The sequence below is a fragment of the Macadamia integrifolia genome, chromosome 7 (genome assembly GCF_013358625.1).
Source record: "Macadamia integrifolia cultivar HAES 741 chromosome 7, SCU_Mint_v3, whole genome shotgun sequence".
Taxonomy (NCBI): domain Eukaryota; kingdom Viridiplantae; phylum Streptophyta; class Magnoliopsida; order Proteales; family Proteaceae; genus Macadamia; species Macadamia integrifolia.
In genome coordinates, this window is record NC_056563.1 from 20,784,695 (window position 1) to 20,796,382 (window position 11,688).

The window sequence follows — 11,688 nt, forward strand, 5'->3', positions numbered from 1 at the left end:
CTTTGTGAAGGGGAGGCCATCAACGAACTCCAAATGAAAATATTGGCTTGCACCTTCTAAAGCTGTGTCAGAATAGGATTCTTTAGTTCTGTACTGAAACGTTTCTCTGCTGCCCCATTCTTTTTAGTCTGCTCCACCACCAATGATTTGTTCTTGAACTCCTTTTCGCTCCACTCCTCCATTATACTCACGAGATTTTTGATGACAATTTTAGTGGGATATCCCTCATGTTCATCATCACTGTCAGTGATGGTAATGATCCTAACCATAGGGGCACCTTCTCCCACAAGCTGTTTTGATCTTTTCTCCTAATTGGGGGGTAGGAAGTCGAGGTCCTTCACAAATGTCCCAAGCCCAGGCTCACACCTTCTTTACTACATTAAAGAGATGCTGGAGTCCCATATCTAATGCTTATTCCAATGCGTCATTTTCCCCTATTTCTTGGAGGAACTTCCCTTGTTCAACATAGTAGTCTTCACTGATGGCTATGTCACCCAACATTTTGTTGGTCTCATTCAAATTATCTTCCATTATGCTCAAGAGTGCTATTATTTTTTCCAATTGCTCTTCCTCGACCACTTCGGAGTTAACTTCTCCTTCCCTATTGTTGTCTAGCCATTCTACCTTTACCTGGATAGAAAATGCCAGGTGAATGGCATTAGTGGGATCCATCATCGGGTCATCTTCACCTACAGCACACACCAGGTGACTAATCGTGTCATCGGAGTCATCAAGCTCCTCATAATCGAACTCTCCCTCTATGTCGCTCATTATGTGGAGGATCAAACAAGCATCATCCTTAATTTGTTCCCCAACTACTAATGCCATGACTACCTTGAGTAATTCATCGGTCAACTCTTCAATTACTGGCGAAGGGTTCTTTCTAGACTCAACAGTGTATTAGTAAGGACTCACACAAAAGCCCCATGCGGTGTTACAAATATGCTTTTGAGTACCCGGTAGAGTGTTGCAGGTGTACCAAAAGGCCGACCCCTCTTCTCCCTCAAGCGTTGGGCGTCACCCGGATAGCTACTCCAAAATGCAACCTGCATTGGTCCTCTTCTTCCCTTGCTCACTTATGATTCCCAAAAACTAGAAAATTCAAAAAATAGAGGGAAAATTTGAAGGTGATAGGTCAATGAGTCAAATGAGGGACCCCCTTATACAATTGGACCCTTTTTTAGCGGCTCCGAAAAAGCTGTGGCAGCCCCGCGGAAAACCTAGGGGCCCTGTGAAAACTCACTATGGAGCGAATCATTTCCTGCCCATATTTTCAAAAATAAAAAATTGAATTCATTGAATTCTCAGTGAAACAGTCCCAATCTCGAATTTAAATTTTGAATTTTTGGAGGAGGTCCCACGAGACCCAGACCAAACAAATCAGTTTAGCTGGTCCTGTGGTCCCAGGTGACCCAGACCAAACCAATCAATTTACCCGGTCCCACAGTCCTAGATGAACCAAACAAATTAGTTTACTAGGGACCGTTGCGGTCCCAAGTGACCTAGACTGAAAAAATTAATTTTGACCCGATCCATTGGTCCCAGGTGACCCAGACCAAGCAAATCAAGAATACCCGATCAAATGGTTCCAAGCAACCCAGTCCTGCGGTTCTAGGTGACCCAAGCCAACCAAATCAAGAATACTTAGTCCCGAGGTCCCATGTGGCCTAGACCCAATCAATTTGCCTAGTCTAGTGGTTCCGTGTGACCCCTGACCAACTCAGATTACTTAGTCTAATAGTCCTAGGTGACTAACCAAATCAACAATACCTAGTCTAATGGTCCCGGGCGACCAACCAAATCATGAATACCCATTCCAATCTGATCCCGTGGTCCCAGGTGACCCAGACCAAACAAATCACTTTACTCAATCTCGATGTCCCATCTGGCCCAAACCCAATTAATTTGCCTGGTCTAGTGGTCCAATGTGATCCCTTGCCAAGTTAGATTGCTTAGTCTAGTGGTCCCAGGCGACCTGGACCAAATCAACTATTTGGTCCAGTAGTCAAGCATGAGCCCCAATCAAATCAAGATTATCCAATCCCATGGTCCGAGGTGACCTAGACCAAAAATATCAAATTGCATGTTTGCTAACATGTTTAGAAGATTGAGCCATCAGAAGCTTCCTTTTAGCAACTACCGATCTAGGTAAAATCTAAACTTTCTATTGTTAAATGATTTACCTGATCATACACTACGTGTGCACCTCTGTCATCCTTGAGAAAGATGACGACAGTACATGCTCTGGGTGATAAAATGTGGTCATTTTTTCTTTGCCTTTTGGCTGTGGCACATGCCTTAGCCAAAGAGGAGCATTCTGTAGACACCCAATTTTGTCACCCACTCCCGGCTATGATGAATCACAGATTATGGGCGTGGCCTTGGTTTTTGATCGACGGAGAAGATGACTTTCTAAGGTAATTAAGCTAAAAAAAATGACTCCCATACTAAAAACCCTAAACTAAGAGAAGGGGTCCAATTATGGCACGACATATACTAAGGGATTAAGTTCAAGTAACCGTACAAATAGATGACTATCAAAACCACAATTCCAAAGATATATGGTAGGCTAAAATCAGACCATTGGATCTCCCGTAATAACCTCTAGAAAATGGAACCTCTACAGATAGTCAGATTAGAATCTGGGATATTTTGGGAATATTCTCTTATGGCCCTGCGAAAAAACTTTGTAGGACCATGAGCCCAGTGGCACGGAAAAAAAATTTCATAGGACCGCAAAGGCCTGGCCCAGCAAAATTCTTGATGGCTCCACAAGCCTTGCGGCTTACAAAAAACTTGGCTGCCCCTCGAACAACCCCCACCTAAGTAGTGTCCAAGTTTGGTAAGGCCACGAATTTCCCTCCTTGGAGTCAGAAAAGCTATAAATAACCTACTATTCACCCTTCCCAAAGCAATCATGGTAGGTATACCTACCCCCTCCATCTTGGTGAATTATCCCTTTGCTAGTCCCTTGCTAGCCTTTGCCCTTGCAAGCCTAGTCCCTTATTGGCCTTTGCCCTTGCAAGCCAAGTCCCTTGTCAGCCTTTGCAAGCTAAACCTCTGTCGAAGTCCTAGTCCGAGAACTAGCCTTTGCAAGCCAAACCTCTACTGATGTCCTAGTCTGAAAACTAACCTTCACAAATTGAACCACTGTCTGAGCACTTAGAGGAACCAAAAGGATTACAAGAAAGTAGAAATTTCTTGAGAGAGAAAGCCAAAGGTTGAGGCCATTTCTTCCTGAGCTGGGAGAACTCAAGAGATGATATACATTCATTTCAGCAGAGGCCCATCCCTCTTGACCCAAAACAGGGTTCAAGCTCAAGTATAATTTCCTAATTAGTCAACAAAATGTAGACCATCTATTTACATTGTAGTAGTGTATATCTAAAATAATTTAGTCATGCATGCGGTATAGGAAAATATTTGTTCTTAAGCATCTACAAAAAGACCAGTTGGACCGGGTGGATTGGGTGCCTAACACCTTCCCGACTCCATAACCTGACACTTCCCCTGTTCTCTGGACCAGACCAACCTCTGGGCCCTTTCCTTAGTGATTGGGCCCAACATCGGGTCCTAGGCCCTTAACCCTAGGTGGCGACTCCAACTCATTATTGTTGCATGATTCCAAAAAAAAAGGAAAAAAAAGAATAACCTAGTGCACGATGCTCCTGCTACTACAAGGTTTGGGAGGGGCAAGAGTGTATGCAGCCTTACCCCCTGCTTTGCAGAAGAGGTTGTTTCCAAGTTTTGAACCTGTGACCAACAGGTTGCAATAGTGCAACTTAAACATAGTGCCACAGGCTCGCCCACTATTGGACCATCACTAATACTTACTTTAGTGACATTCCCTTATATCAAACCCCTAACCCCTTACGTAATAGGCCCCCCATGCATCTCTAGGAAGGGATGCGGCAATACGGTGGCCCATAGGGTGTGCCTGGGAAAACGAGGGCCGAGCTCCAACCATTACCCTCACACCTAGAGGTGAGGATGTAGCCACCAACCATAGATATATGAATCATCAGAGTCTCAAGGGGTTCTCATCTCATCATTGCGCAACCCTTCCAGGGGTGACAAAATATGCAGTCTACACTAGGGCTTAAAATTTTATTAACTTTGGGTAAATAAATTTTCTGTTCAAGAGAGTTGGAACAGTATTGTTTGGTATGAATCTTTATTTGTGCATCATTTCCCTTGATAAAGGCATGATATGGAGGGCTTAGGTTAGTCCAAGCAAGATCTAATTAGGGCTTATTACTTGGATTAGGCACAATTTTTTCCCTACGAGAATGCGCCATCCTACTTGGGACCTAGACTAGAGAGGGATCTAGGTTGGTCCGAAGTCGAATTTCTAATCCTTTACCTAAGTCATCACCAATTTCACCTATGAGTAGTAATGAGGGAGCCCCTCCAGAACAAGTCAGCTTTGATCTGATATATCTGACCAGAGGAAGCTTGTTGAGGATTTGACCACAACATTTAGAAGCCAACTCCTGCAGTTCCTGAACAATCCTCATCCTGAAAAACATAGGTCATCGAAGCAAAAGGAGGGATACCTAGCAATGACATATTTTTCAATTACCACTGATTCTGGGGAAGAAACTGCCAAAGAGAAAGCACTCCATGAAAAATTGGAAAGGCTAGAGAAGGCTATTAGAGGAGTCAAGGCCATTAAAGAAAAAATTACCTAACATAGAAGGATCAAATTTCTTTCCAAATGTTATCCTACCCCCGAAATCCAAGTGGAAATCAAAGAAGTTCACCGTTATAGGAGATTCTAAGGCTCATCTAAAGGCTATCATCGGCCAATTAAAAGTACAATAATTTTTTGACAAACAACTCAGTTAAGCCTTTCAATTCTCCTTCGTTGGGCTAGCTTTACGTTGTCTTATGTCTCCTGAAAATTCCTACACCCATTGATGAGCACATTTATGTGTAAAATCTAGGGTATAAAGCATGCATTTTACATATTTAGAATGGAGCTACCTTGGGTTTTGCTCTCTTTTTGTAAGTTTTGTATTTTCAAGGCCTTAAGGACTATCAGGTGCCATATTGCCAATTTTACACGTAAATAGGTCCTATTTATTTTCATGGCTATGAAAAGGATGAAATTCTGAGCAAGATGGACGTGTTGCATTAAAAGTACACATTCGTTTGGACAACCATACACGCGTTATTCTTTTCGGGCCAGAAAAAGAATAATGGACTAAAAATGAACCGAGATGCAGACCAGCCCTTTTGCAGCTGTCCCAAGGGAAAATTCCAAATGCCAACAATATGGAGAAACCCACATGGGGCGTTGAACACTCTCCCTCTCCACTTTGGGTGATTCTCTCTTTTTGGAGATTTTGTGAAGATTTTCTCTCTCCTATCTTCCACCTACTTAAAGCACCAAGGGCATGGATTATATTTCCCATTAAAATAGAAGATTGCCCAAGAGAATCATAGAAAAATAGTCCAAGGGGGAGCTTCATGCGCAAGTTTGAAAAGAGACAGAAAAAGAAGGAAATAAAATAGAAAAAAGGAGAAGAAATAGGAAAAAAAGAAAGAAAAATCGTGAGATTTGCTCTTTCTTATTTTCTCTTTTTGCTCTCTTCTCTCTATGCTCCACCTCATCACAAAATTGTCCTAGAAGATCACCTTGGGCGTTCTCTCTTCTCTCCCCTATTTTCTCTCCTTTTTCTCTTTATTCTCCTATTTTCTACCTCATCACTTTGGATCTAAAAAATCTCACCTACCAATTGAGATTCCACCCAATTAGGAAACCCAAAATTGTTGGACCTTCTCCCCTCTCCCTTATAAAAGAAAATTGTGTAAGAGGGAGGAGGGTGCACCTTTCTTCTCTATTTTTTCTCTTTTTCTCTAGGTTTTGTCTCCTCTATTTCTTTGTTTTAGGTTTTGGTTTAAGAACTTATGTAATGATTTTTTTTTATTTAATGAATGCAAGTACGTTTGTTTTTTATTCATTCCTTTATTTTATTGTTTATGATATTGAAGTTGTAATTTTCAATTTCTAGTTTGAGACTTAGTTCTAGGTGATAAGAACAAGTTGTGGAGCATCTCTTTCAAGTTCAGTTTTTCTCTTCTAGATTTGTTTTCTCTAGGCTAACAATTTCAGATTTGGTTCATTCCAAATTTGATTTTTAGGGCTGGTAGTATTTCAAATCTCAACCAAGTTAATTCAAGGATTGAAGTTCAGGTAAGTAGGCTTCTTCATAAGTCTTCTCACGCCCCTCACATTCTCTCTTCTTACTATCCATTCATTCTTAATTTAGGATTTAAATTTTAAATTTTACTTTGATGCTTTCCCTTTCCCACAAGGTCCTTATCTAGATGCATGCGTTGGCTTTGCCCCTCTCTAGCTATGGAACCATCCTTTTATTGCCTTTACTTTCAGTCATTTTCTTTACCTCCCTTCCCCTAAAGCTAAGTAGAGCAGCCCTTGTAAGAGTAACTCTCTGGTCAAGTAGGGAAGCTCATATTATTTATGGTGCATCTCTTGGGATAAGTAGAGATGCCTACTTGTGTGCCTCTCTTTGGCTTTGTCCCCTTTATTTGTACTTTTATTTACTTTTCAACACTTTTTATTTCAGTTATTTGCTTTTTAATTACGTGGTTTGAGTATTTAAATTCCTAGATGATGAATGGTTAGGTCGTTCAATTTTTATTACAATTTCAATTCCAAATTCCCTAGATGCATTGGTTAGGACATTTTTAGCTACATGTGTTTTAGGGCGGTAGTTAGAATTAGATCACAATCATCAATCGTTACACTTTCACATTACTAAAAGAAACTAAAAATATAGTGCTGCTTTCCTTGTGTTTGACCCGTTAGCTACACTGATCCGTACGCTTACGGTTACTTTTAAATCGCAAATAAGTTTTTGGCGTTGGTGCCGAGGAGATAGTTCCATGTTATTTTTTGCTTTCTTTTGGTAAATTAGAGTGCTTTATTTTTATTTTTCGTTCATCATTTATTGAATTCCTGAGAATAACAACTTACAATAATAGTTGTATCGGTGGAGGTCACCAAGCCTCACAATGTGGTAAAGACAAGTTTCACCCTGCTACAGTACCTCAGGAATTGAGCAACGAAGAATCCTTACCGGTAAGCTCCCAAAAAGTCAAAAAAAAAAAATAATGATAACAAAAAATCAATTTTCCATTCTTTTGTGCTTGTCTTATTCTAGTTGTGGGTAGTTTTTTATTGCATGAGTGCTAGGTGGGTATGTAATACTGAGAATAGGTTAGAAAGAAGATATCCAACAATTAGTGACCTTGTACTTATACTCTCATCAATACCTTTCAATATGGGAGATCAACAACAAAACCCTCCTCCTAAATCTCTAAAAGAAAGGTTCTACCCTACCAGAGCAGCCCAACCTTCCTGCATAGTTCTACCACAAGCCCAGGACAATAATTTTGAGCTCCAATCTCAGTACATCACTATGTTGCCCCACTTTCATAAACTGACCTCTGAGGATGCATACCTATTTCTAAGGGAATTTGAAGACGTATGTATTCTAATTAAGATCCAATAGCTTTCTGATGATGCTATTAAGCTTAGGTTCATCACTTTTGTATTGAAAGACCAAGCTAAGAAGTGGTTGTATGGGTTACCCACAAATTCCATAACCACATGGGAAAAATTCACAATTGTTTTCCTCAAGAATTTTTTTCCAACTCACAAGACCAATAAGCTTAGAAGTGATATCCTTCAGTTTAGGCAAAAGCCTAGTGAGTCCTTTTTCAAACTTATAGAGAGATTCGAGGATCTACTCCAAGAATGCCCTCACCATGGCCTAGACTTATGGCATTTATGTCAAATAATTTATGAGGGTATTGATTATCCAACTAAACAAATGATGGAGTCTATGTGCCCTAGGGGATTCATATCCTTTCTAGATGAAGGAAAGGCATGGGAATTCTTAACTTAGCTAACAAAATCCGTGAGTGGGAATCAACCTAAGAAAGTGAAAGAACCATATGAGGGAAAGGATATTTTATGGATGGATTAGTAGTCAAGGAAGCCCACTTGTATAGCCTAATCAAAAGGATTGAGGTATGTAAAATTAGTGCCAGTCCCCTAGACATGTTATTGAAGAATGCTCCAACACCTCTAGGGGCACTTCCAATGATAGTGTTAATGCTCTATATCAAAATAATCCATATAGTAACACTTACAATCCAAGATGGAGAAATCACCTAAATTTCTCCTGGAACTAGGGCAACTAAGTAGGACCTTCTAATTTCCATAATCAAAGCCAACCTCCACCCCAAATGCCTTCCTTTGCATAACAGCCTTTTGCCCAAAATACTTTTTCTAGGCCAAATGTAGCACCTCAGGTTAGTTTCTCGAGGCCCCCTCTCCTATCATCTTATCAGCAACCCCCTGAGTTTACCAACACTAGAGAGGCAAGTAGAGTAAGTAATTTAGAAAAGAATATAACCCTCCTCATGACAAGCCATCAAAATCTTATGAGAGAACTCTCCCAAGTTGTCTCAATTTTATGTGAGAGGGAGAAAGGAATGTTGCCTAGTCAACTAGAGCCTAACCCTAGGCATCAGCTTGTTAGTTCACAAGTACCAGCTAATACACCACTGAATGTAGTACAAGGTGAGACCCAACAAGGGCCCTCCAACCAATGTCATGTTGTTTATGCCCTTAGGAGTGGCCGAGAGCACCAACAGAGTATTCCTAAATCTTCCCCATCTATTACTCCTGTTGACTCTCCTTTTGTTGAGGTCACAAGTGTGCCTCTTGTTCCAAGTTCTTCTGAGGAACCTAAAGATTCTTCTGAAACTAAAGATGATTTGGTTGAGGAAACCAATAATGATTCTTCTGAAAAAAGACAAATCCCTATTAGTCCTTATGTTCCTCCTGTCCCCTTTCCTAATCGCTTGGTAAATAAAAAGAAGGCTACTTCCATAGATAAGATTTTAAAAGTCTTCAAAAAGGTAGAAGTGAACATCCCGCTTTTGGATGTCATATCCCAGATCCCCGCCTATTCAAAGGTTCTGAAAGATTTGTGTACTCAGAAATGTATCATAGTGTGCCCAAAAATCCATTCTTGGCAGCTAACATTAGTTCCATAATTACTCATCATATGGCCACCAAGTATAAGGATCTAGGGAGTCATACTATAGCATGTGTCATAGGCAACATCTACATTGAGCATGCCTTACTTGACCTTGGTGCAAGTGTGAATCTTTTGCCTTACCATGTGTAAAAACAACTAGGATTGGGAGAATTGAAAGCCACTGGAACTACTCTTCAATTGGCAGATAGGTCTATTAAGATTTCTAAAAGGATGGTTGAGAATGACTTACTTAAGGTGGGGGAATTTATTTTCCCTGTTGATCTCATTGTGTTAAATACAAAGCCCTTCTCAACCAAGGATGACATCCTAATAATTCTAGGAACACCATTCCGGACTACTAGTAATGCATTAATCAATTGCTGGAATGGCTTCCTAAGGTTATCTTTTGGCAACAAACTATTGAATTTAACATGTTTAGGATAGGCAAGCAACCACATATGGAAGAAGAGATCAATATGCTTGAGGATTTTCTAGATTTTTCTGAAAATTTAATTACCAACTTTGCTATTGATTTTGATTCAGAATTCTGAGAGTGTATGGATGAGTTGGATGATGATAATGAAATTTTTTTTCTTCTGAAGTCTTGAGTCTTCACACACCTATGGGGCCCTTAGGACCCCTTTCCATTTCTATTCCCAAACCTTTGATAGTTGAGCCCCCTAAGCTAGATCTTAAGGAGTTACCATCTAATTTGAGGTATACTTTCCTAGAGTCTGACCAAACTCTTCTAGTAATAATTTCTTCAAATTTGACTTCTAGCCAGGAAGAAGAATTACTTAAAGTGTTAAAAAGACAATAAGGAAGCCTTAGGTTGGACCATGGCTGATATCAAGGGTATAAGCTCTTATATTGTGCAACATCATATGCATCTTATGGAGGATTCCAAACCATCAACGAAACCTCAAAGAAGAGCTAACCCTGTGATGATGGAAGCCAATAAGAAAGAGATCCTGAAGTGCTTGGATCATGGAATAATGTATCCTATTTCTGATAGCCAATGGGTAAGCCCAGTTCACGTAGTGCCCAAGAATGTTACTATAGTTTTCAATGCCAACAACGAACTAATTCCAACCCATGTCCAAACAGGGTGAAGAGTGTGTATAGATCATAAGAAACTTAATGCGACAACCTGGAAGGATCACTTTCCTTTACCATTCATTGACCAAATGTTAGAGAGGTTAGTTGGACATGAATACTATTGTTTTCTTGATGGATATTTCAGCTATAACCAGATCCCAACTGCTTTAGATGACCAACATAAGACCACTTTTACATTCCCATATGGAATATTTTCTTACAGGCATATGCCCTTTGGGATTTGCAATGCCCCTGCTACGTTCCAACAATGCATGATTAGCATATTTTCTTACATGGTCAAAAAATCCTTAGAGGTATTTATGGATGACTTTTTGATTCATGGGAATTCCTATTCTGAGTGTCTTCACCATCTTTCCCTAGTTTTGAAAAGGGCCATCTCTAAGAATTTGATTTTTAATTGGGAGAAATGTCATTTTATGGTTAAATCTGGTATTGTTTTATGCCATGTAGTATCCAAGGAGGGAATTAAGGTAGATAGAGCCAAAGTGGATTTAATTGATAATTTACCTCCTCCCCAATCTGTTAAGGATGTTTAGTCTTTCTGGGCCATACTGGCTTCTACAGAAGGTTCATCAAGGACTTAAGTCAGTTAGCCTAACCTCTCACTACACTACTGGCCAAAGATCAAACTTTTGAGTTTTCTAATGAGTGCCTAGAATCCTTCAAGCAACTTAAGAAGGAGTTGACCAATGCATCCATTGTTCAACCACCTGTTTGGACTGAACCTTTTGAATTGATGTGTGATGCTTCAATTTTTACCATAGGAGCGGTTTTGGGTCAAATAATTAATAAGATGCCCACCATCATTTACTATGCTAGTAGGACCCTTTATGATGCACAACTCCACTATACAATCACTAAAAAGGAATTCTTAGCTGTTGTGTTTGGGTTAGAAAAGTTTTGGTCTTACTTAGTTGGGTCACATGTGGTGGTGTACACTGATCATTTCACTCTTAGATACCTAGTTCAAAAAAAGGATGCCAAAGCCTATCTCATTAGGTGGGTTATACTTTTGTAAGAGTTTGATTTGGAAATTAGAGATAAGAAAGGTGTTGAAAACCTAGTTGTAGACCATTTATCTTGGCTTCCCAATTCCTTGACTGTCGATTCTTCAGTCAACGAGAACTTTCTCGATGAACAGTTACTTGCAGTGTCCAGTGAACCATGATTTGCTGACATTGTCAACTTCTTAGTTTTTGGTGTGACTCCAGATCACTGGTCCACCCAAGATAAGTATCGATTCCTTTCACAAGTTAAGCATTTCTTTTGGGACAATCCCTATCTTTTCAAAGTTTGTATTGATCAAATTATCAGACATTGTGTGCCTGATCATGAATAGCACTCAATTTTATCTTTTTGCCATGATCATGCATATGGTGGACACTTTGGACCTAAGAAGACTGCCGCAAAGGTACTCCAATACAGATTTTATTGGCCCACTCTTTTAGAGATGCTTTTGATTTTTACAAGGCTTGTCCCATCTGTCAGT

At 40.0% G+C, this 11,688-nt stretch overlaps 1 non-coding gene across 1 annotated transcript; it reads right to left on the bottom strand.

Annotated features, from left to right (window-relative positions):
• Positions 1-7,697: 7,697 nt before the first annotated feature.
• Positions 7,698-7,804, bottom strand: LOC122085332. Its single transcript, XR_006142105.1, has one exon. It is a non-coding gene; the product is annotated as a small nucleolar RNA R71 (small nucleolar RNA).
• Between the last annotated feature and the right edge of the window lie 3,884 nt (positions 7,805-11,688).